This window comes from Arvicanthis niloticus, chromosome 8 (assembly GCF_011762505.2).
Source record: "Arvicanthis niloticus isolate mArvNil1 chromosome 8, mArvNil1.pat.X, whole genome shotgun sequence".
NCBI classification, from domain to species: Eukaryota; Metazoa; Chordata; class Mammalia; order Rodentia; family Muridae; genus Arvicanthis; species Arvicanthis niloticus.
Window position 1 is genome coordinate 3,657,169 of NC_047665.1, and position 24,864 is coordinate 3,682,032.

The following is a 24,864-nucleotide window of genomic DNA, read 5'->3' on the forward strand; positions in this document are numbered from 1 at the left end:
AGGGCATCCAAAGTAGACTATAGAGTTTAGTAAATGGTAACTCGGGATTATCAGCGGGAAGTGGAGTAACCGCATGGAGGTTAGGAAGTGGCCCGGCTATCGGCTGCTTAAGGTTTATCCAATACAAGGCTGTGTGTGTGTGTCTTTTATTTCGGGAATATAAAACATTGAGGAGGGTATCAGAAAAACACCACCAGGATTTATATATATATAAAAAATTGCTACAGGTGTACCCATCATTTTTCTTTTTTTTAAAAACTTAGTATTATGGTTTTGATTACAAGTTAATAGGCCCAGCCATGGGTAGGATCCTTGGGTACCACTTTCTGATTTGGTTCTTTGAGGATGGAGCCCCATAAGCTGTAAAGGTAAGGTATGTGCTGTGTTAGTTGGTTGTTTCATTCTTGTAACAAAATCCCTAACAAAAGCAACTTAAGGAAGTGTTTATTTTAGCTCACGATTCCTGGTGTTTCCTGTCATAGTGGGGAAGGTGTTGCCCATCATGGCAGGGAAGCAATGGAGATAGGAGACTGGGGGAACTATCAGGGCACATCCACACTCAGGATGCACAAAGAAACGCAAGCCTGTGATCAGCTTACTTTCTCCTATTTATTCAGTCTGGGACCCTGGCTACGAAATGGTACTGTCCACGTTCGGGGCGGGTCTGCCTAGCTCCGTTAACCTAATATAAAGAATGCCTCACAGTCATGCACAGAGATCTGTTTCCATGGTGACCCTAAAGCCCACCATGTTGACTCTCAAGATTAACCACACCGTCTGCCCCGTACGCGGTCTCTTGAGTACAGCAGGAGCGGGATGTGAGAGGTGAACCCAAGTGTAATAAGGAATCCCAGACTAATGATTTGTCCCTTGTTACTCTGAAGTGCAGCCAGGTGTATGTTTCCAGTTTTATTTATGAAGGTCTGTCAGGTTCTAGTGATGCCCTGAGAATGGGTTTCTCTTTGCTGGACTTTTGAGTTGTCTTTTATTTAATATAAAAATCTTCTGTACTCGGAGCAGTGCGGTCATCCCAGCCTCCACCCCTCCCCCTCGGTCTTCCTCAGATGAGCCAGAGACCTAGAGGTGCCCTTCCCTTTAGAATGTTTTGTTTTGTTGTTTTTGTTTTGTTTGTTTATTTAGCTCACCCTGCTATGTGAGCTTAGCTTAAACCTTTTACGTTACTGCATGGGCTCCTCTAAACTGTGTTGTACAGTCCTTCCCACAGGGCAAACGATCCTCTGAGGCAGACACCTCTATTCTTTGGGCTGAGAGTCAGCATTATAGCCCATCTCCCCCAGATGCTAAGGCTGGTCCGAGGCACAGTTTAAAATCAACCTGGCTCGCATTCAGTTAAAGCATTCAGTTGTTATTTGACCTTTGCTCCGAGACCACATTTGTCATGCAGCAACCTGAGTGTAGGTCTTTGAGGATAGCTCTTCTGAAAGCTTTCCTGGGCGCTCCTGGGTCTGAACACGCTTACCTTCATCGGTCATGCCTCCCACACCCTCCCTCTTGTTTCTCCTTCACTCCTATGTAACAATGTAGCAGTAAAACTCCAGGTTTTTCTTGTAACCTGTAAGGGTTTTCTTTTCCAAGATACACCAGGGAGTGGAATCTCTGGGTCACAGAAACTCAGGAACCTTTATGCACAATTCATAGCTATTTGGCCTGACCTGGTTTTTCCTTGGTTGCCATGGCAACCAGGTGCAGCCAGCTCCCAGGACTTCCCTAGGCTCCTCCGGTCTGTGAAACTTATAACTTAGCCAGGGAAAGGAGGGGAGCACAGCAGGTAGTGTTCAGTGTCTAGGAGAGCACTATTGTGACATTCAAGGAGTGAGTGCTCTCTCTGGGCAAAATGCTGGCCCCTGCACACTGCAGGTAGATAGATGGATGCTCCTCCATCCTGCTCGTGCTCCATTTGGACCACTAATTCCCCAGGCATCCCAGAAGCTTGCACAGCCCTCCCCCTGCTGGATGCTCCTCATCCTGCCTAGCTAGCTCAAAAGCAGAGGCTGCAAGGCTCACCCCGCTGCTTCAGTGAAGCAGCTCTGAAGATTCACACGTATATAGACAGAAGGTGGGTGGGAAGGCCCCATGCGATTTGCTCAACAAAGTGGCAGGTACAAAATTAGCCAACACAAACCACTAGCCTTCCTAATATACACCAGTGAGAAGTGTATTGGGGGGGGGGAGATCAAGGAAATCATTCCTTTCTTAACAGCCACAGATAGCACACCAACTGGGAAAAAAAAATAAGTATCTTAAGGTTTTCATTGCTGTGAACAGACACGAAGACCAAGGCAACTTGTATAAGGACATTTAATTGGGGCTGGCTTACAGGTTCAGAGGTTCAGTCCATTATCATCAAGGCAGGAACATGGCAGCATCCAGGCAGACATGATGCAGGAGGAGCTGAGAGTTCGAAATCTTCATCTGAAGGCTGCTAGGAAAAGACTGGCTCCCACACAGTTAGGAGGAGGGTCTCATTGCCCACCCCCACAATGATACACTTCCTCCAACAAGGCCACACCTCCCATTGGTGTCACTTTCTGGGCCAAGCATATTCAAACAACCACACTAAGGAAACAAAAGATATCTGCAAATAAATCTTTAAAGTGCTCGATGACGACCTGGAGAGATGGTCCGGTGGGTAAGAGCACTTGATGCTCTTGCAGAAGACCTGAATTCAGTCCTCAGCAGCTACATGGCACTCACAACCATCCGTAATTACAGTTCCAAGAGATCCAATGGCTTCTTCTGACCTCTGAGGGAACCAGTTACTCACACCGTACAGATACATACATGCAAAACATCCACACATACACACAAAATAATGATGAAAACCATAGTTGTTATGGGGGTAACCAGCTGAGTTTTTAAGTTGGATACAAGGCCCATTTGTAGGAGAGAACTCATGCCCAATAATGTGGGTCTGGTCAAAGACCCATGGCTAGGGGAGCCATTGGCTCTAAGGGAGAGCCTACTATGCTTATTTTGCTAAGTGGACATATTGTCAAACTGCACCTTAATGTCTATGTTTGCTTTGCAGACCAGCGGTGTCCTCAGGTTTGTTCAAAGAAGTTTGTCTTTTCAGGAAACACTGGTTAATACAAACTCATGGTTGGTGACAGTGTTGAGAACTAGTCACTGTGCGCGCTCAGCCTTAGACAAAACACCCTTACCATCTCCTCCACAGCTCAGAGAAGGCTGTGGAGGAGGCAGGAGGAAGAAGAATTTAAGATCTGACTGATGGGGTCGAGGGACATGAGGTACTGTCATGTGGGCTTGGTGACATGGCTGCCATACTCACGAACTCACAGTGGCTAGAGTTGTCTGCACGAGTCTGAGCCCCGGAACAAACATAGATGAGGGACAGGATCATAGGACCCCCCAACCCAGGGAGTGGATGGCAGTGGACGGCTGCGGGGGGGCGGGGAGAGGAAACCATTGTTTTCAGTGATGCAGCCACTTCTGAGTCATCCACAATCCCGTGGACTCTTCACACTCAAGCCCACAGAAGTGCAGCACATTAGAGCTGGTGGATCATAAAGCAGACACAAGAGAGATGGGGCCTGGTAGAACGGGGGAGGGTAAGAAAGGGCGAAGGAGTGAGTGTGAGCAGACTGTATTATACACACACGTATCAAATTGTCAGAAAATAAATTAGAGAGCCATTTAAAAAAGGCGCCCACACAGACCTCTGAGCTCTCTCTACACCTGAGTGCATGCTGAACATATATGCACAAGCACACACATGTGTACACCACACACACACACACACACACACACACACACACACACACACACACTTCAAGGAGGTGAGTACACTTCAGTTTAATTAGGTAGAAATCTGGCTTTGACTTTTCTTCCTGTAAGTCAGTGGTTCTCAACCTTCCAGACGCTGTACCACTTTAATGGAGTCCCTCATGTTGTAGTGACCCACAATCATAAAATTATTTTAGTTGATACTTCATAACTGTAATTTTTCTATGGTTATGAATTGTAATGTAAATATTTTTGGAGATAAGAGATTTGCCAAAGCGGTTGCCTCCCACAGGTTGAGAACCCCTGCTATAACTCAGTATTGACTCTTCCTGATAAGACAGACATCATGATGTTTATCGAAGATTCTAATGGAATTTGGGTTGGTGGAGAAAATCTTAGTGTTAATAAATTTTCATACAAATCAGTTACTTTAATGCTATGGAATATTTAGCAACTCAGGTTTGTCGGCCTAAAGTGGGATTGCTAAAATACGAAGATGACATGTAATTCCTCAGTATCACCACTAGGTGGAGACATTTCCACAGCAAAGATGCAACAAAGGTAAAATGGGGGAATCCTGTTCAGGGCACAAAAGCAGCTTAGCAATATGTTCTCTATGCTTTCAGTTGTCTGGCCCATAGGTCTCCAAGCTGGGAATGAATGAATGAATGAATGAATGAATGAATGAATGAGTGAATGAATGGCTGAAGGAAGAAGCAATACAAGGAGATAGTGTAGCCAGGCAGTTTAGCCAGTGGACCCTGTCTGTGGCCAAAATCAGAGGTGTTTTCACCTGAGTTTCAGAGAGAGAGAGAGATCAAAGTTGAGAAGACAGCCTTCTCAGACAACATAGCACAGAAAGAAGATGAAGGTGAGTTGGCTTTGAGTGTCCCTCCCCACCCCCACAGGGGCTGGAGCAGTCCAGTGGGCTGGCAGCATGGGGAGATGCAGCCATCTGGGCCAGCTGACGTGATGAGGGAGTCAAGCTTACTCACTCCCCAGCAGAAAAAAGCCTTACAGTTACATCTCAGAGCATGTCTTGGGCTGCCTAATGGATCTGTTTCTCTTTTGTTCTTCCTTTTGCAGCTGTTGTCAGGCCCTGCCTTTTAGGTATGTGGGAGTTTGGTCTGACACATGTTTGTATACCATGTGCCATGCCCATGGAAGCTTGCAGAGGGTGTTGGACTTCCTAGAACTGGAGTTATAGGCACTTACGAGCTACCTTGTCAGTGCTGGGAATCGAACTCGGGTCCTCTGGAGGAGCATCCAGTCCTCTTAACCTCTAGCTACCTGTCCTATTTGTTTGATTTTTTGGTGACATATCAAATCTGACGAGTCAAACTTGTCTCCTGACTGAAAAGGTTTCACAGAGACATCATAGAGCTGGCTGGCTTACCCCAGGGTTTCCCACATTAAAATTATTTAACTCAGGAACTATCAAAGATGAATACATGAAAGGTGTCATTTATAACCCCAAGAAGGGGGTGCCCTTTGCTTAGAAGACATTCTCTTTGGCTGTGAGAAAGGGCAGCTGAGGTCAGTCCAGGCTGCTGCACAGCCTGCTTGGCCCACGATGCCTATGGACAGAGGTCCGCAACCTCTGCTCATCAACCACCACAGTGTTCACTTTCTGATTATTTTCTTGGCTAAAGAGCAGCACCGAAAGAGAGGTAATTTAGAAAAATTGACTTATGGCAATGATTTTCTATGCCAAGGGATGTGAGAGAGCCCAGTTTTATTGCCCCATGAGTCAGTTTTGCCTGTTACTGTAAAAGATTGCTATGAAACTCATCAAATATCACTTCAGAAGAAAGCCAGTGTTTGTGATCTGTTCAGAAAACAAATTAATCAAGACACATCTGGACGGGTCCTGGCTTCGCCGGCTGAAGTGTGTTACAGCTATCTGGTATTTACGCAGCTACCTTCCAGAATCTTCTCCCACACTTCCTTGGAAGGAAAGTTCAGAAAAACAGACTGTCTGGAACGAGGGCCAATGCTGAGCGGTATAAGGAAAGTAGCTTGCTTTCCCCAAGTTCAACTTAGCTCAAGAGGGGGCTGAGCAGCCAGGTGGAAGTGCAGGCGGGGCACAGAGGAGCCTGGTAGTCTGCAGGCCACACATAGATGACAGCCAGTCTCCAGAAGGCAAAGGGCTGGCACACAGTCCCAAGAATCAAAGAAGAACCACATTTGCCAGTAAGTTCCAGAAGCTTGAGGCCTAGGAGGGGGTGATAAAACCGCCCTGAGCAGGATCTATATATACCAGTCAGACCAGGCCACTGTGGGGTGAGACTTGGAGGTCATGACCCTCACTAGGTCAGGGGTGAAAGTATAGGCCTGAGTTCAAGGACAGAGAGAGAGAGAGAGAGAGAGAGAGAGAGAGAGAGAGAGAGAGAGAGAGAGAATTTTTCTATCTATCTATCTATCTAGATATCTAGATATCTGGATATGTATATGGATCTGTCTGAGTTTGAGTCCCAGAATCCACACAAAAAAATGGTATGAGTTGGTATAGAGTTGGGAGGTAGATTCCTGGTGCTCGCTGGCCAAAAAGACCAACAGATATTGTAAGCTTCAGGCCAATGTGAGAACTGATTCAAAATACATACAGACAAACAGCAAAGTGGATAAACCCTGAAGAATGGTGCTAGAGGTTAGATTCCACAAGTACACGCCCTAGCATGCGTATCCGAACACATGTGCTCACACAAACGGGTAGCCACACACACAGCTGGAGGAAAAAAACAAAACCCAAACCAGACTCCAAAAACCAAATCAAGCACATGAATCCCCCCTCTGCTTGGTAAGGGGCACTGTAGTGAAGGCGCTCTCTTAAGAAGTGCACTGTGGCTTAGGAAGAGGACAGGGAACTGGGCAGAAGTGTGTGGCTCTGCCTTAAGACTCACCCATGTTTCCCTCTGACCAGGGCCTCGGTAGCCCCGAAGCCCCTCCTTCCCATTCCTCCGTGGTCTCTCCACCCTTGTGACTGTGATCATCCTTGGTGGACACTCAAGGGATTTGTCTCAAAGCCCAGGCCTGGGTAAGAAGTTGGGACTAGGGGTTGAGAGAACAAACTCCTAGTTATACGGACCACACTGTGTCTCTGCCTCTGTACTCTGGGTGAGTCTAGGAATCTAATATGTGGATGATAGCCACCCGTCAGCTTCATGGGACACATTCTCTCTGTGTAGCTGGTTAATCTTGATTGTCAATTAACTAGGACTGAGATGTACCTGGGAAGTTGATAAAATGTGCTTCTGGGTGCTTACAGGGAGGTTTAAGGAAGCAGGCCTGCCTTAATCCATTGCAGCACCACCCCACAGGCTGGGATGGAACATAGGGGAAAGGAGAGGGTCCTAGGAGGCACAGACAGATCCTTCCTCCCCCCTCTCTCCCTCTCTGCTTTCCCTCTCTTCTTTCCCCTCTCTCTCCTCCTTTTACTCCTCCTTCCCGTCCTCCTCCTCTTCCTCCCTCTTCTTCCTCTCTCTTCCTTCAGTCATCCTATGGGCTGTTTTGATCCGTCACACCCTCCGGCAGAGACCCCTCTGAGACCACGTGGCAGAATGATCTCATCACCCTGTGATTTGCTGACGGAGGCATTACTTACACAGATGAGAAAGGCAATGCGTGTGCCACACGACATAGACACGCGGTAACTGCGTAGCCTGTAATTTAAGGGTAGAAATACCCCCACACGTTTTTTTTCCCTTAGGAAGCTTGATACATGGAGATATCGGGAAGCCTGTCATCAATCCATGTTTGTTTGCTTGTTTTTTCTTTAGTCTCAGGTACCTCAGGCTAGCCTTTGACCTACTGTGTGGCTGAGGATAACAATGGGCTTCTGTCCCTCTTGCCTCTGCCTCTTGAATGCTGAGATTATAGTGAGTGCTACCGCACCCAGATGGCTTATGTCCTTCTGCTCCTCGATTCTCAGTGGACCCAGCATCACATGAAGCAGCGTGATGCCCAAGTGTGATGATGCAACTGTTAGTCCAACTGCACCATTCCACAATGTACACACACACACACACACACACACACACACACACACGTGTGTGTGGCACACATACAAGCCCCCCCACGCCCCGCCAAATTAGAGCACTAGAGAACTGTGTACTTTCATGTCTAAGGAGACTCATGCAGATAGCCTGAAAATGATTCCAGCTGGACTGCAGTGCCCCAAAGGATGCTTGTAGTTCATGTTGTCATGGTAAACACACACTTTGTGCCGTCCTCTGGCTGTGTGCTGTGTATTGTCATCAGTATGTGGACTGTGTGTTGTCCTTGAGGAGGGGTATGCTGTCCTCCCTGGGGATACATGCTTTCATTTATCACCTCTTCACAGAAGCACTATTGAGACCACAAGTATCATTTTATAGACACGGCGTCCGTCTGATGAGTGCCATGCAGGCTCCTGGTTACACTAACCCTCCTCCTAATTTCAGTTATATATATATATATATATATATATATATATATATATGTGTGTGTGTGTGTGTGTGTGTGTGTGTGTGTGTGTGTGTCTTTGGGTGTGTACGTGCATGCGCATGCAAGATGTGCCCTTGAAGGTTCTTGGATCTGCAGCTGTGTTACAGGTGGTTATGAACTGCTTGGTGTGGGTGCTGGAGGTCGTACTCTGGTCCTCTGGAGGAGCGTGACGAGTTCTTAACTGCTGAGCCACTCTGAAACATTTTAATAAGGCAAAGACTGACCCCTCTTGTTCTCTGCCAAGGACAAAGAAATTCTGTGCACAGTTGGCCTTTGCCCTGCAGCTGCTCTTTCCTAGGCTTCTGACAGCCTCTCTATTAGCTTTGTCTTCATCAAGCATTTGCCATCAAGTGAGTTTGGTCCTTAGAACAACTCTTTCTGTGTGTCTATGTTGTTTCTCTGAAGAGCATGCAGCACCAATGCCATGAGTCTTGTGAGCATTCTTTAAGATGATTTTTTTTTTTTGCCACGAGGTGTGTTTTATTTTCATTAATCATACAAATAATTTTCTATAATATCCCAGGGAAAATCAGTGAAATTTGGCAGTCCGATTAGTGGTAGCAATGGGGGGTGGGGGTTACCCTTCAGAGACCCACGGGCTGGTGGCATCAGCGCCAAGCGCCTGGATTCACAGTGCAGCTTGTGGCTTGCATGCATCTTGCAGGTGTCTCTCTCTCCACATCACGAGGGGGTCTTGGAGATGATGGGGTGGGGAAATCTTCCTAGGCTTTTAGGAGATGTCACTCCTCTTTTCCTGTTCAATAGTTTATTTGGTCAGCAGAGTGTCTCGGTTTTCTTCAGCTTGGCCTTATCAAAGCTGGCGATTTCCCCCATGTCTGGCTTGTAAGCCATTTTCTCAAAACTCGGGGATTCCTGTTCCGAGCTCACACCCCAGGTGCTCCCACTCGAGTTGCAGCAGCAAGATACAAGATGATTCTTTTTTATTTATTCATCTTATTTCATGTGTGAGTGCCTCACCAGCAAGGATGGCAGTCTTCTGCGACCTTGGGGAAGCTAGCCACCTTTCCTGGCTCAGTTTCAGTATGGACGTAGCTCTAAACATTTTTTTGTAATTTCATCGTAATTATTAGGGCAAAAACAATGGACTCATTGTTAACTAACAAGGAGCCGTTAATCACGGCCCAGGTGGGAGAGGTACTATAATAAGCTTTTTAAATATTTAATAAAGAGCTTGAAAAAGTAAGCACATCTTGTTCTCTCTGCAGTTAAGTTGCATAAACTGAAGAGTTGAGTTCTTGAGAGTTGACCACACTTATCTAGTTATCCACCAGCATCGTCAGAAACACCTGTCCATTTGCCTTTTTATTATCTGGCCTCCGAGCAAACAAAATTACAGAGGGCCCAGTTCCCATTTACAAAGCACTGGTTTCTTTTAATCATAATTTTTTAGTGCCAGAATGGAGAATAACCACCTAATCGTCAGGGTGTATAACCCACAGGGAAACTCACGCAGATGCTACTGAAAACGCCTCATCTTTACAGTGGCCTAGGAGGGTCCATGATGGTTCTGCTTGTAGTTCACGTTTGCTGGAGTAGTTGGTATGGGTCTGTGCAGGAAGAATTCTGGTGGGGACTGGGTTTCAGTACTCCCAGAACTGTGTGCCGTGTCCTTAAGTGAATGGTGACATGGGCTGGCTCAGGCCCGTTGTATGAGACGGCTGCTGTGACTCAGTGCTTGGGAACAGAGAAACTCTCCAGCATGGTACAGATGCTAAGATTCACCATGTAAAGGGCCTTCTGACTCTAGAACGACCTTAATAGCAGGGCTCTTAAAATGGCTCATGGAGGAGCTTCCCTGAGAGTCTCCTCAGGGAAGGACAGCCTACAGCATCATTCCCTACTGTCTTAGGGTTTGACTGCTATGAACAGACACCATGATCAAGACAAGTCTTATAAAGGACAATGTTTAACTGGGTCTGGCTTGTACAGGTTCAGAGGTTCAGTCCATTATCATCAAGGCAGGAGCATGGTAGCATCCAGGCAGGCATGGTGCAGGAGGAGCTGAGAGTTCTACATCTTCATCTGAAGGCTGCTAGCAGAATACTGACTTCTAGGCAGCTAGGATGAGGGTCTTAAAGCCCACACCCACAGTGACACACCCACCCCAACAAGGCCACACCCACCCCAACAAGGCCACACCTAGTGCCACTCCCTGGGCTGAGCATATACAAACCATAACACCTACCTTCTCAATTCAGACACAATTTACCTCAGTTTCTGGTTTATCCTTTCCATTGTTAGTCATGGGGAGTCACTTCCCAGAATCTTCTGGAGAACATTTTGTTGTCATTTCTTCCTGGATGTGCTTGGGTGAAGGGACAGAGCCTGGGCCCAGGCATTCATTGGCTGCCCCTGCTTTTGGTCTGAGCTTCACATGCTCCACCTTTGCGCTGTTGGGGAAGCTCATCTCCTTCACACCTAGTGAAAGGAGACCTTTTGAGAGTCACAGTGGCTGTCTAATCTGACTCCTGGAACAAAAGACCACAAACGTGGCTTCACCTTTCAAAGGGAAATTTATTCTCTCATGGTTCTAGAGGACTGCTCTTTTCTGGGCTGAACTGTGGTTCTGGCAGGGCTACTCTCTCTCTCTGGAGCTCCAGGACAGAACCCATCCTTGCTTGTGGGAGCTGCTGACATCTTAGTGTGTGCCTATATTCTCACCTCAGGCTTTGGCCACATTCTTCTCTTCTCCATTTGCATCAAGCCACTCACTTTCTCTTGCAAGGACTCTGTGATTGCATTTATAAACCATCTCCCTACTTCCAGATCTGTAAGTCCGTGAACCTGCAATGCAAGGTAGCATCTTACATGTCAGAGAGATGAAGATGTGATGTAGCCAGTATCATTATTCATACTACCAGGCTCTTCACCCACAAGAGCTCATTGTGATACTCCAGAAACACAATGTATGTGAAAATATCTTCTGTATTTTCAGAGGTTTATCTATGTTTATTTTATATGTATGAGTCTTTTGCCTGCATGTGTGTATTTGCGGCAAGTGCATGCCTGATGCCAAAAGAGGCCCAAGGATCAGATTTTCCAGAATCGGAGTTATGGATAACTGTAAGCTGCCATGTCATCTGCAGGAGCATCGACTGCTCTTAACTCTGGAGCCAGCTCTCCAGCCTCAGGAAAACGCCGTGTTGATGGTAGCCAGCTAAGATGCTTAAATATCATTATTGTGATAAAGGCAATATCTCACTTGCAGAATTTACATAAGATAAAAACAGACTAAGTTTTGCTAAACTAAATTCTCATGCTAGTCAAAGTGGAGACAGTCAGTCAGTCATTTACTGAGATTGACTGAGCACCTACTGTGTGCCAGGGATTTTATAAACTGTTGAGTTGCATTGGTAAGAAAGTAGGCATGGATTCTTGGTTTCACAGAATTTATGTTCAAGTCCAGCTGATGGGTCGGATTTAAAACAGGATAAGAGTAGAGAATCCATCAGCTAGGACATTGGGTGACTATAGCTGGGGAGAGAAGATGAGGGGAAAGAAGGGGCTGGTCATTTTCTCAGTCCCTGTGGAGAACTATAAGGCAGTCAGTCAGCTCACTGAGAGCTGGCCTGACTTACAGGAGTGAGGGGTTACACCCTGTGGGAGTGGACAGATGAGTACAGGTTGAGAGAAGCTGTAGTGACAACCGGATGAAGGGAAATCTCAAGTGTACACTCGTGTGTGTGTGTGTGTGTGTGTGTGTTGTGTATGTGTGTGTGAGTGTTATGCCTGTGTGCACATGCATGTCTAGGTACATGTCCTCACCTGACTGTGGAGGCCAGAGGTCGGTATCAAGTGTTTTCTCTGTTATTCTTACTCAGTAAGAGCTTACCTATCTTATGAGGTGGGGTGGCCTGTGAATTCCGGGGATCCACTTGTATCTGTTTCTCCAGTGCTGGGGTCACAGGTTCAGGCATCACCCACAGCTTTGTCCATGGGCACTGGGATGTGAACTCAGGTCCTCATTCTTGCCAAGCAAGCTTGTTACTGACTGAGCTGTCTCCCTATTCCTCAGTAGTCAGGACTCTAGTCATCCTGTCTCAGTTGCTATGAATGCAAAAGCCTGTGGATAAGTAAATATCCACAGAATGGACCCAGGGTGAAGCCACTAGAAGTGACAGAGATGGCAGGGAACTACACCCTGCAGAGCAGCATATGCAGAGCCATGGTCCTGTGTGCTCTGCAGGATGGAGACCCCAGGTTAGCCATCTTTGAAAGAAGTATTATGAACCATAATTTTCCTGTGTTATTCTCATTTCTTGCATGCCAGTGGCAACTCGTCTACTAAAATATGTTCCAAACTAAGCACATTGTGAGCTAGATTCAGCTTACAGGCAGGCCGTCATTTTCAACTTTTTTATGAGTTAAAACACACCATCAAGCCAAGAATCTGCCTGCCTGCTCTGGTCTGAGATGTCTTGGATATTGGGTTTCGTGTGTTGGACATTGGATCCCCCGTGCCCCACTTTGGGAGCTGGTTGGATTGTGAGAATGTTCCATTTGTGAATTATTAGATTACTAGGTTATCAAGGGAGTGGATGTATTGTAAGAGTGAGCTGATCTTGGAATGCTGATTCTGCTTTGCCAAGTGACTTCATCTGCCGTATATAGCTCTGGCAATAAGACTCCAAGAAGCAGAGGAAATGCCAACCTTTTCTTGGACATCCCATTCTCCAGGACTGCAAGAAACAAATATCTTTATATAAAATATTAATATATATACATATATATATCACATACACACATATATATAATATAAATTGCTTCTGATTATATATAAAATTTATTATTACATATAATATGTTATATATAATATACATAATCCATATATATACATATATATGTATATATATTCAAGTATTTTGTTATAGAAAAAGAAAGCAACTGAGTCAGTAGAGAGAGCACAGACTATAACAGGTGAGCAATGCCTACACACAATCCTTAAGAGATACAAGACTCACCCCGAAGTGTGGGCTCCTGCTGTTCTCCCATGAAGTCTCTTTGATACCAGATCTAAAGAGGGTCATTCTTGGCTGGGCAGTGGTGGTGTACACCTTTAATCCCAGCACTTGGGAGGCAGAGGCAGGTGGATTTCTGAGTTTGAGACCAGCCTGGTCTACAGAGTGAGACAGCCAGGACAGCCAGGGCTATACAGAGAAATCCTGTCTCAAAAAACAAAACAAACAAAACAAAACAAAACAAACAAAAAAACAAAAGCAAGAGGACCATTCTTTACAGCAAGCTCTCTTTGTTATAGATCTCACATCTGTCTATACTGGACAGACAGGTTCCACCATTTCATTTAATCCCACATTGCAAAGCTGAGGGAAGTGGATATTTCAAAACCTCCTTTTGGACGTTTTTCACGTTTCATAGAGAGAAGATATAAATGAAAATGTCATGCAAATTGCAAAGCACTCTGTAAATGCTGGCTGTGGTTTTCCTCGTGGTTACAGGAACACAACTCGCTGTTACTGTCAGAATTAAGTGGTGGCTGAAGCCTGGAAACCCACTGCAATCACCCCCTTGATGTTTCCTTGTATTAGTGCACATTAAGGGAACAGCAACCTCAGTTGTGTCTGCTTGGAGACTCAGCCCTGATCTACTCGCCACCATTGACTGACTGGTTCAGGTCCACTCTACTCCAATGTCTAGAAGAGTGGCCATCCCTGTCCCCTTGAAGTTAGGTGTGGTCGTGGTTTGCTTTGACCCGTAAAACACAATGAAACACACACCATGGCCTAGAGTTGAGTCTGCTCATTGATGGTGGACAAGTGTCCAGTCTCCCATCCCTGCTTTGACAGCCGTAGGAACGTAACTTAGTGCAGAGCAATTGCTTGCTATCTGAGCTCTCCCAGAGGATGTTGCCTTGCATGGTGCTTCTCGCCTCTGGGGGACATTTCATGGCACAAAGATCTGGGAGTTGTTTTCCCATAATCAGTGCAACCTGTGTTGACTAACAAAAACTATACACAGGTGGGTACATGTGCGTGAGATGATTAGTTTTCAGTGGGGCACCTCGTGCCACAGAGAGTGCTGGTTTGTGGGTATACTGCTGGGTTTTTTGTTTTGTTTTGTTTTTTTGTTTTTTTGTTTTTTTGTTTTTTTGTTTTTTGTTTTTGTATTTGTTTTTTCCCTAGCCCTGTTGTTTGTCAGTCTTGTGACCTTCAGGGTCCGAGTAACCTTGGTTGTGAGGTGGGGAAGCAACGACCAGGAAGAGCAGCTTCTCTCGGCTGCACTCTGTACGTTATGTGGGATGAAGCACCTAGAAATCAACACCTAGAAGAGGCAGAAGTGCACAACAAGGGAACGGCACTTGCCTTTCACAGACACCCACAGGAATCCAGCGTCCCCCTACAGGCTTCTAGACCAGACCTTGAGGAAGTGGAAGCACACACACTCTGACCACCAGAAGCTTAGCTCTCCTGAAGGAGAAGGGCTGGCAAGGGACGTCTGTAGGGCCGGGATCCCATAGTATGGAATGTGCACAGTGGGAGCACTCACATCAGGGTGGGGATGATCAGACAGCCTTTCATGTCAGGGAGCACTCACAGCAGGGTGGGGATGATCAGACAGCCTTTCGTGTCAGGCTGTGTGCCCATTCTCCAGGTGGGAAAGGAAGCCTTTCAACTGGAACAACAACAACAACAACAAACACCATAAAGTCACCAAGGTGTGGTGCAGCAAGGGTGTGGGGTCAGGTAGAAACTCAGGGCATCTAAAAACAAGGATCGCCATGAGAGGACAGTGAGGAGGGCTGGACAGATAGGGTGAGGTCAGCTGACTATAACAATGTTTGAGTTTCAGAGCCTTCAAATTACATGGATCACTAAAGAGTTACTTTAATGTTATTCTTAGAATTGCTTTTATTTATTCGGTTATTTAAGTTTTAAACTACGCGCATTTTGGCGCACACACAGGTACACACCACAGTGTGTATGTATAGATGAGAGGACAACTCCTGGACAATAGTTATGTCTGCCACATAAGCTCTGAAGGATCAAACTCAGCAGTCGGGTTTGGTGGCACATGCTATTAGCCACGATGCCATCTTGTTGTTATCTTCTGGTCTTCACTGCTATGTGTCATCCCACACTAACACTCAAGAGCTAAGGTCAACCACTGTGTGATGCTTGAGGTTCCTGTGAGCCATGGATTAGGCAAGGATGCTGTAAGGACAAGGACAGTTTATCTTTGCACTGAGAAGCTCAATCACTCATTGGTGTGGTATGTGACACATATTTAGATACTAGGTTTGTAGGCTTGAGTGTATGCAAATTGTCAGGCGTCTCCTGTGCTGGCTCTAGCTTTCTGTATCCTAGCAAGTGAAGTCACCCTGCCATGACCCAGCCTTTGAGGCCATACAGCCCAACCTCTCTACCTTCTGTTGATTACACATAACTTTCAAGCCTGTTTATATTCAAAGGGATGCAGTGAAGACCCCCATCTCCTCACAGGAGCAGTGTCAGAGCCACAATGTAGAAAAGCATTCGAGGTGGATTCATTTACAGTGGACTTTGGAAGATACAGTGGTCTCCTTGGTACCCGGGGAATCATATGCAGGTTGCTTTGTGTTCCTGAAACCTCAGCACACCAGCTGCAAAGGTGTGTGTTCACACGCCTCAGCACTGACTCTCAGAGCAAGGTCAGGTCACAGTGCTGGCAGATACGGTCCTGGGCTTTAGCCCAAGGTTCCCAAGGGTGACTTGAGCATGGAGATAGGTTTGCTGTTGGGAGCCAGTCAGCAAAACTGCCCTGCCAGATTTTGTATTAAAGATGGGCCTCTAGGAATGCTTATCTCTGAAGAGTGAACGTCAGACTTCATGGTACAACTCTATCCCTGCCATTTTCAAGTGTTCCCTCCCGCCCCCTTGTGGTTAGTGTGAAACTGTAATAAAATGTGCTGCAAGCCGGAACCATCAAACACTCACAGAAGTGAATGCAGCCTGTCCTTTAGAGTTTGCTGTAGTTGTGGTGCATTGAAACATCAGGGGTGGGTGGGGTCTGAGGGTCAAGGGTTAGGTTGGCTGTTGGGGCCTGTTTGTGGTGTCCTTTCATCAAATTCACTATTCTTGGATGACTCCAGATCTACTTCGCCCTGTTGTCCAAAGAGGAGCTACAGGCAACATTTGACAACCAGGCAGGGTTCTCAATTATTGGCTGATGTAGACCAAACTTGAACCCATGGAAAACCTCACCAGTGCCTTTCTGGCAGAGTCCATTTAAAGGTCATCAGTGCCCAGATGGAGCACTCCCAACTCAGGAGGGAGGCTTGCACACAGATGACAGAACTACTTATCTGTCCTGCCTTGTCTTCTCCAGGGCTTTAGCTATTCCCTGGGCAGAAAAAGGCAAAGGGAACATAACACACATTCATTTTTGGCCTTGGTAAGAGGCCAGTAATTTTGTTTAGCTAATCTGTGTAGACATCAAACAAAATAACACAATACCTGGGGTCTGGATACCAAGACGCTGGTGTGCAGCACTGAGTCCTGTTAGAATGCTTAGCATTTTATTACGCACAATGTTAACACACAGGACAAACCACCTGCTCCTTTAAGAATTTTTGGATGTGCCTTCAGATTTTCCACAATTTATTCACCACGTATGAAATAGTTCGCTGTAGCAGGAGGTACTGCAGCAGCTGACAGGTGGGATGCGTGTTCAGGCATATACTGGTCAGGGTGGAGTCCAGAGAATTCACAAGGACTGTGGGGGAGTCCAATACTGACAGAAGGTTTTTGTTTGTTTGTTTGTTTTTTGTTTTAATTCCGACGTCATTTTCTCTTCTCTTTCCTGGAAGAGACACTTAGTGACCTTTTGAATGGACTTATATTTAGTACCACTTCACAGAACACGTCTTTAAAGAGAGATCCATTGAACTGGTAGGCAAATGCCTGCCTTAAATATGGCTGGAGGGGAGTTTCCCAGTAACTGAATCCAGATTGAAATACGGGGAGGGCTCCTGGTTTAGTCACCGTTGGCAGGGGAAATTATCCTACAGATATTTTTGGAAGAATGAAATCTTAAGCATTTTTTTAAAAAGCCGTTTTGAGGTCTGGAAGAACCCCAGACATGTTTGCTGTTTTCAGTTTAACTTTTGCCGAGTATCATTCCATTAACTTAGGACTCTAAGTGCAGTTCAAGGGTGGCTGATTCTGTGAAATGTGTTTCCGATTATTTGCATATAATCCAGCAAAGTAGCTTTGGGAGGATTTATTTATTTATTTATTTATTTATTTATTTTACATCTCTCTAATCTTCATTAAGACCCATGATTCTTTTCCTCCCCATTTCCTTTCTCTGGCTTTAGTTTACTGAATGACCTTTTTGTGGAGAATAAAATATTTCATTTTGAAAGGCTCAGATTTTGTCAGACTATCGAGATTCCTCAGTAGGATGAGATGTGCTTCCCCAGAGGAATGGAGGAAGTTGGGCGGTGTAGAGGCTGGGCTGGGACTCGGGCCTCTCTCCGTCTCTCTTATTTCTCGAATCACTTTGGTTGGTAATTCTTGAGGCTAATAGGGTTAGTGAACACGTGGCAACTTGAGGTTAAGAACTAAGGAGAAGTCCCCGTGCTCACTTGCGCGTGTGCCTTTGCAGCTGCCTCATGGCTGCTCCTGAGAAAGGCCCCTTTAAGGGCGAGCGGCTCCAGGGCAACCTGTTGGAAGAATCTGAACTATGCTTCATGAGCCAAGAATGTTCTGGGAAGGCAGCGAGTATCAACCCCTCAGCTGTGAGACAGCCTTGAAGCGCTGGGTGGTGGGTGCCTGTGTCTCCTTAATGCTTCTCGTCTCTTGGCTCCCGCTTAAGTTGCCTTGTTTGTCTTTATTTGTGACTGCAACAACGTGTCAGGGACAGTTCGGCTCCCAGACCGCTAGGCTGGGGTGCTGTTCTCAGTGGGGAGCCAGAAGGAGGACAGCTGGTAACTGAGGAATCCAGGAATTAGGGCAGGTCCAGACTCTTCTCTGCTGTCCTGAGGCCCATGGAACTGCTGGGCTGGCAGCCTTTGTCTGCGCCAGGAAAGGCTTCAACATTTTCAACTGTTCCCACCATCTTGTCCTCTACCACTCACACAATCCTAGCTGATTGGGGGGTGGGGGTGGGGGATCCGGATGGGAATTGTTAGCCTTCTGTTCAAACTCCACCCTACAGTTACCTGGTAATAGCCAGGTATGCTCCGCCCCACAGTTAGCCCTCTCTCCAGGAATCCATGAACAGCCACTCTCTCTCTCTCTCTCTCTCTCTCTCTCTCTCTCTCTCTCTCTCTCTCTCTCTCTCTCTCTCTCTCTTTCTCTCTCTCTCTCTGCCTCTACTACCCTCTTAACTCCCCTCCTCATGCCCTGAATAGACTCTATTCTATATTACCTTCATGTGGCTGGTCCCTCAGGGGAAAGGATGCCTCGGCATGGGCCGGCAGAGACATCCCCTTCCCCCATACCTCACCACACCCCCATAGAACATATTCCTTTTCGCTTTATCTTTTAATAAACACATCAGGGAGACCACAGAAAGCTAAGAAGGCAGGAACGTGGGGACCCAGCTCTGCTCAAAACGATTAAATTCTCTGTGTTAAAAACAGGTCTGTTTTTCTCACCTAGGGAGCACGGCTGCTCTGAAAACACCCCAGTGAGAAGCCAAGGTCTTTCATCATGACTGGCTCGGTTTACAGGCCCTTTCTAGCTTTTAATCCATGATATATATGTTCTGCCCAGGGTTTAAGCTGTCTTTCCTTCAGCCCTCGGCAACGCAGGCTACTTCAACTTCATAAAGATAACTTGTTTGGCTTCCAGGTTCATTGTCTGGGATAGATAGGAAGGTCTGAAAAGCAGGAGAAAGGCAGTTCCATGAAATCCAACTCAAGAACAGGATCTGGAGCTGGGCAGTGGTGGCACACGCCTTTAATCCCAGCACTTGGGAGGCAGAGGCAGGCAGATTTCTGAGTTCGAGGCCAGCCTGGTCTACAGAGTGAGTTCCAGGACAGCTAGGACTACACAGAGAAACCCTGTCTCGAAAAACCAAAAAAAAAAAAAAAAAAAAAAAAACAGGATCTGGTAATGCAGTGTGTTTAGATATGTGTGAGATAGATCTTACACAGTAACATTGGCCTGCTTAAAGTGAATAGTTCAGTGTTTGTGATCTGCTCACAGGGTTGGGGCGCCATCACTGCTGTCCAATTCTGAATATTTCATCACCTTAAAAGAAATCCTTTAAGACTGTCTGTTTTCAGCTCCTGTCAACTACTAATCTTTTTCCACAGCTAGTTCTTATGGACTCGTATGTAATGTGTGGCCATTTTTGACCAGATCTCTGTTGTATGAATCAGCCTTTTATTCCTTTTGCTTAGTCATATTCAACTGTATGGTACAGTCCACTTACTCATTGATCAGTTGCCGGATATTTGGGGATTTGTACAGGTGCTTGTATGAACATGTGTTTTACCACACCCTGAAGAGTGGCATTGCTTAGCCCTGTGATAATTTTGAATAATTGCCTGATGGATTGTTTTCCAAAATTGTTGGGTGAAATTTAAAGTCTCTGAAGATGGCGGACAAGATCTCTGGTCATGCTCACAGGCCCTTGTCTTTCTTATTTTTGGTGTTGAGTGAGCTTGAGGTGGTTCCTCTATGGTTTGATTTGCATCTCTCTCTGTCTGGCTGTGTTGAGCATGTTTTTATGGGTTATAGGCCATCTGCAGGTCTTCTTTAGAGAAATATTCACTCAGCTCCTTTACTCATTTTAAAACTGGCTTGTCAGATACAGCAGCCCTTACTTATAATCCCAGCACTCAGGAGCCAGAAGCAAGTAGATCTATATAAGTTCAAGGCCAGCCTGGTCTACATAGTGAGTTCAAAGCCAACAAAAGCTACACAGTAAGCCTATCTAAACTAATGAGCAAACAAGCATACCTAGGTGAGACACCGACCCTACCCACCCACCCCTGGCTATTTGTCTGAGTTGTTTATACTGTTGAGTCATGTGAACTCCTTATATAGTCTGTTGCTGTTGTTCTTGTTTTTGTTTTCTGTTTTGGTTTGGGGGGTTGCTTATTTGTTTTTGTTTTGGGTGTGCATGTGGGTTTTTTTTGTTGTTGTTTGTTTGGTTTCTTTGAGACAGGATTTCTCTGTATAGCCCTGGCTATCCTGGAACTTGCTTTGTAGACCAGACTGACCCCAAACTCACAGAGATCCGCCTGTCTCTGCTTCTAAAGATATGCTCCACCATGCTGGGCTGGTTTCATAGTCTGATTTGGGGTCTTAGATTTATTTTCAGCTCACTTTTGTGTATGTTGTGAAGTGAGTACCCAAATATTTGGAATGTGTGTTCCCCCTGTTCTCTGTCAGGAGACTGTTCTTCTGCATGCTTGGTACTGGAAGTTTTGTTTATACACAGACTCTTGGTCCATTCCATCCACCAGTGTATCTGTCTTCATGTCAGTGCCCCCAGTCTTTTATTTAAAAAAGACTTATTTGTTTGAATTTTATGTGTGTGTGTTGTGCCTGCATGTATGTTTGCACACCATGTGGGTGCAGTACCTGAAAGGGCAGGAAGAGGGCGTTGGATCCTCTTGAACTAGAGTTACTGACAGTTCTGAGCTACCGTGTGTGCAGAGAATAAAATCCTAATCCTCTGTGAGAAGAGCCAGTGCTCGTAGCCATCCAGGTACCACCCAGCCTTGATTACAGTAGCTGAATAGAAAGTTTTGAAATTTAGAACTATTATCTCTCTGATTTATGATCTTGTTTTTTTTTGTAACAGTTTTAATTATTCAGAATCTTGTTACTTTATGTGCATTTGGGGGACATGTTGCCAGTTTCTTCAGATATCTTAATTAATAAATGATACCGTGAGGAGACAGAGTGATAGTTTGGGAGTCTAGAGCACTGGCTGCTCAGGCAGAGGACCAGGGTTTGGTTTCTAGCACCCATGTGGAGACTCATAATCTCTGAAACTCCAGGCTTAGATGATCTGATGTCCTCTTCTGGACTTCATGGGTACCAGGTAGACACACACAGTGCACATACATATGTGCAGGCAAACACACAGGTACACAAAACGAAAATAACATAAAACAAAAGAATCTTAAAAGATAAAAGACATAATGATTATAGAATGAATATTGTGAGTTGGGAAGCATACATTGTGGAGCATGTTACAAGGAGTCTCCTCCCCAGCAATTGCTTTGTTAATTTTGAAGTAGCACTGAATACATTGTGGGAAGACTGTTACACTTGAGTTAGGCAACTTGTTTTTAATATCTTGGCACAGCGACTCTTAAGTTGCTGCCTAGTATAAAACACCAAGTATTATTCTTATTGTTATGATTGCTATTATTATCATCAGAGGTCGTCTGCTTCTGCTAAGAGAGACCCGAGGAGAAACAATATACTAATATACTTACAACATGACAAACAGCTGAAAACAAAGTAGTTCATTAAACAAAGACACAGTTCTTCAATTGATGATAAGCTAATATCACGGTCGGAGCTGGGCACTGTAAAATACACTGATGCTTGTGCAGAGACATACAGATCACATGCCTAGTGTTTGAGCAGAGGTCTGTGTGGCCAACACTGACACGAGAAACTTGTGGTTCTTTTCCAGCATGTGCGGCGGGGTCTCTGAGAGGCAATTATGATCATGCCAGCTAGCCGATGGGGTGTGCTTTAGACAGTTTTGCCTTCAGTTTTGGCCACAAAATTGTAAGTACCAATCGGCATGGCTCTTAATGAACAGAAGCTTTGAGGATAATAGTTTTTAAAAATGTAAAGAAATTCTGAGATTAAAAACAAATACTGGGGCTGAGTGGTGATGGACCTTTAATCCCAGTACTTGCAAGGCAGAGGCAGGTAGGTCTCTGTGATTTCAAAGCCAGCCTGGTTTACAGAGTGAGTTCCAGGACAGCCAGCTTTATACAGAGAAACCCTGTCTCAAAACAAAACAAAACAAAATGCAGGGAAGCTTGTGAAACAGACAAACCATTAGGTCAAAACTAACATATTTCCTCAGATATTTGTGTGTGCTCCCCAGTGTGGAACATTCTCTCAGGTATTTGTGTGTACTCTGTAGTGTACTTGCTGACTCTCTTCTCATTCTGATGACCTGGAGAGGGACTACGGGAATTGCCCAGGGTCACACAGCTGGTAAGCAACAGACTAAGAATTTGAACTTTTCGTATCTTGTTTCCCAGGCTGATGGAGGAGTCTGCAGCCTTGGGGTTTAAGGGATATTAAACTTCACAAGTAACTCTGTCTGAGGATGGGGAACAGGCATTCTGAGGCATGTGCCCAGTACTTTCTCAGAAACCACTTTTGGGATATGAATCTCTGGTTGACTGACAGCAACAAAAAAAAAAAGCTGAGCCAACAGTCTAGTCCATAATATTCCGAGAGATCTTGCCTGGACACCCCCAGCTCTTTCAAAGAGTGGTTTGTTGGCTGCCCTAAGTCCTTGACCTCATTAGATTTATGGCTGGAGCTGAGGGGAGCTGGCTAGTATGCTGCAAATTACTGGGCTGGGCCACATTAATCACGAGCTCCCTCCCAAGGAAATGTTGGCGTGAGAGGAAAAGCCAGCCAGGTCAGGGCAGAGCCCACCTCAGGACAGCAGCTCTTCTTGGTACCAAGACTTCCAGTGTTTAAGAAAGAGAATGAAGGCCAAAATTGAGGGTGGTTATAATCACTGTCTTCAAAAAAGTAAAAAAAAAAAAAAAAAAAAAAAGACTAGGAAAAAATGTCCAAACATTGACAGATTATGAAAAATTGGTTTTGAGCTATAGCATGACATGGATATTGGAACTATATATACCTCATTCATTTTTACCATCAAAATCTCTTACACATGTGACACACAGGAAACCTCCCCTCTGAAAGCTAGTGTTGGTTCACACCATCAAGCCTTGCACAGGCCACCTTGGGCCCTTGATTTCATGATAACGGAACAAGAAACAGAGACTCTGCTCTGTCTGAGTCTAGGTGAGTTCACAGCACTGGCACCAGGCTCTCTCTTCTTCTGATGTCCCCATAGATAGATCTCAAAAGAGGGGTATAAATCAATCAATCAGTAAATAAGGGGAGAGCAGGATAGTTACTGACGACTCAGCTACTCTATGCCAGCAGTTCTCATAAAAATAGGAACATTTACATCTATTCTGGTGTCTTTTGAAAGTCAGAGGTTAGCTCCACCCACCACTCTCTTTTACCAGCTTCCCTAATTCTAAGGAATATGAGGTTGAAGGTCGATAAGTGCCATTTGACCTTGAACTGATGGCCGTTCCATTGATGCTGAGCTACACTTTTTATTCAGGAAGAGGAACATGACTGTGTTAGCTGTCTGTTACTGTAACAAATACTCACGGTAATGAAAGAGAAAAGCTTTGATATAGTTGCAGAGGCTTTCCTGTGTTGTGATATAGCAACATAGTTACCCTGTGTGACCCACACTGCCTCATATTTGGGTGCTAGATGCTCTGGATCCATGCTGCCAAACGTTTGAGCACCAGGTGGCCCAGTCCGTGGGTCAGTCAACAGGGTCTGCAAGGGAGAGAGTGGGGATGGAGGGGCAAGAGACGGAAAGAATGGAGACAAGACAGAGAGTCTGATCAAGTCCCCTTTATTGAAAGGAAATCCTGGGTATATATAAGCACAAGCAGGGGAACACAGCAGAAGACACTTTACCACATGTGCCTTGCAGCTGGGGGCACTAAACAACAAAACAAGATATGTGAGAAAAACAAGATGTTTATCAGAGCGTAGGCTGTTGAAAAACAAGTCATCTTGTCCAAGATGGCTGCAAAGATGATAGCCGCTTTCTGCTAGGACTTGGCTCCCAACACCTGTGGTGGCTGGGAAGGGAAAATCAGAAATGCAGAGACTAGAAACTGGGGCCTTTGGGAAGAGGAATTAGATGAGGCCCAGGAAGGACTCCCATGATAGCAGGAGATAATCTAACTGCCTGAGCTAACACGCTTGCTCTATCGTGCCCCACGACACCTCCCATGTCCCCACCAGAGCTAACAGATGGTCGCATCTTATGTCTTCTGATCTCCAGATCCATGATACAAATAAACTTCCATTCTTTACTGATTTCCTAGTCTCCAGTATTTTGTTATAGCAATGGAAAAAGAAAGTAAGATAGAATTCTAAACCCGGGGAGATAACCTAGGCCTTGAGCCAGACAGTGATCTGATCTCCTGCAGCTATGTCCTGCCACCAGCCAGGACAGGCCTCTCTTGGTCTGAAGTTTTGGATGTTTCTTAGGACACTGAGGGGGAGTTGACGGAAACCTGAGCAGTAGCTTTCCATTTGACTTTCACACAAATCACAGTACACCTCTGCGATGAAACACACAGCTCCGTGCAGAGATAAATGGCTCCACAGATTGCCTAGCCTTCCACAATCAGAGGTTAGTGAGAAATGGGTGCTCTAGTTTTCCGTGCATGTGAAACTCAACTGGCCAGATGAGGGGAAAAGAATAAAAACAAAACAAAACAACAAAACAAGAGACACAAAAACCTCGGCGAGTCACGTGGGTTCCTCCTCGCCTCTGAGTGACAGTGTGCGCTATTGAAATTGAAGATGCTGGGATAATGGG

At 45.5% G+C, this 24,864-nt stretch overlaps 1 long non-coding RNA gene and 1 pseudogene across 1 annotated transcript in view; one reads left to right on the top strand and one right to left on the bottom strand.

Annotated features, from left to right (window-relative positions):
- Nucleotides 1-8,960: 8,960 nt before the first annotated feature.
- On the bottom strand, nt 8,961-9,102 carry LOC117713513 (thymosin beta-10 pseudogene; annotated as a pseudogene).
- An 8,787-nt stretch (nt 9,103-17,889) lies between these two features.
- Nucleotides 17,890-24,864, top strand: part of LOC117713514 (uncharacterized) — a 32,726-nt gene continuing 25,751 nt past the window's right edge. The window contains exon 1 of the long non-coding RNA XR_013112014.1: nt 17,890-18,033. This is a non-coding gene — a long non-coding RNA (uncharacterized LOC117713514). The remainder of the gene's footprint in view (nt 18,034-24,864) is intronic.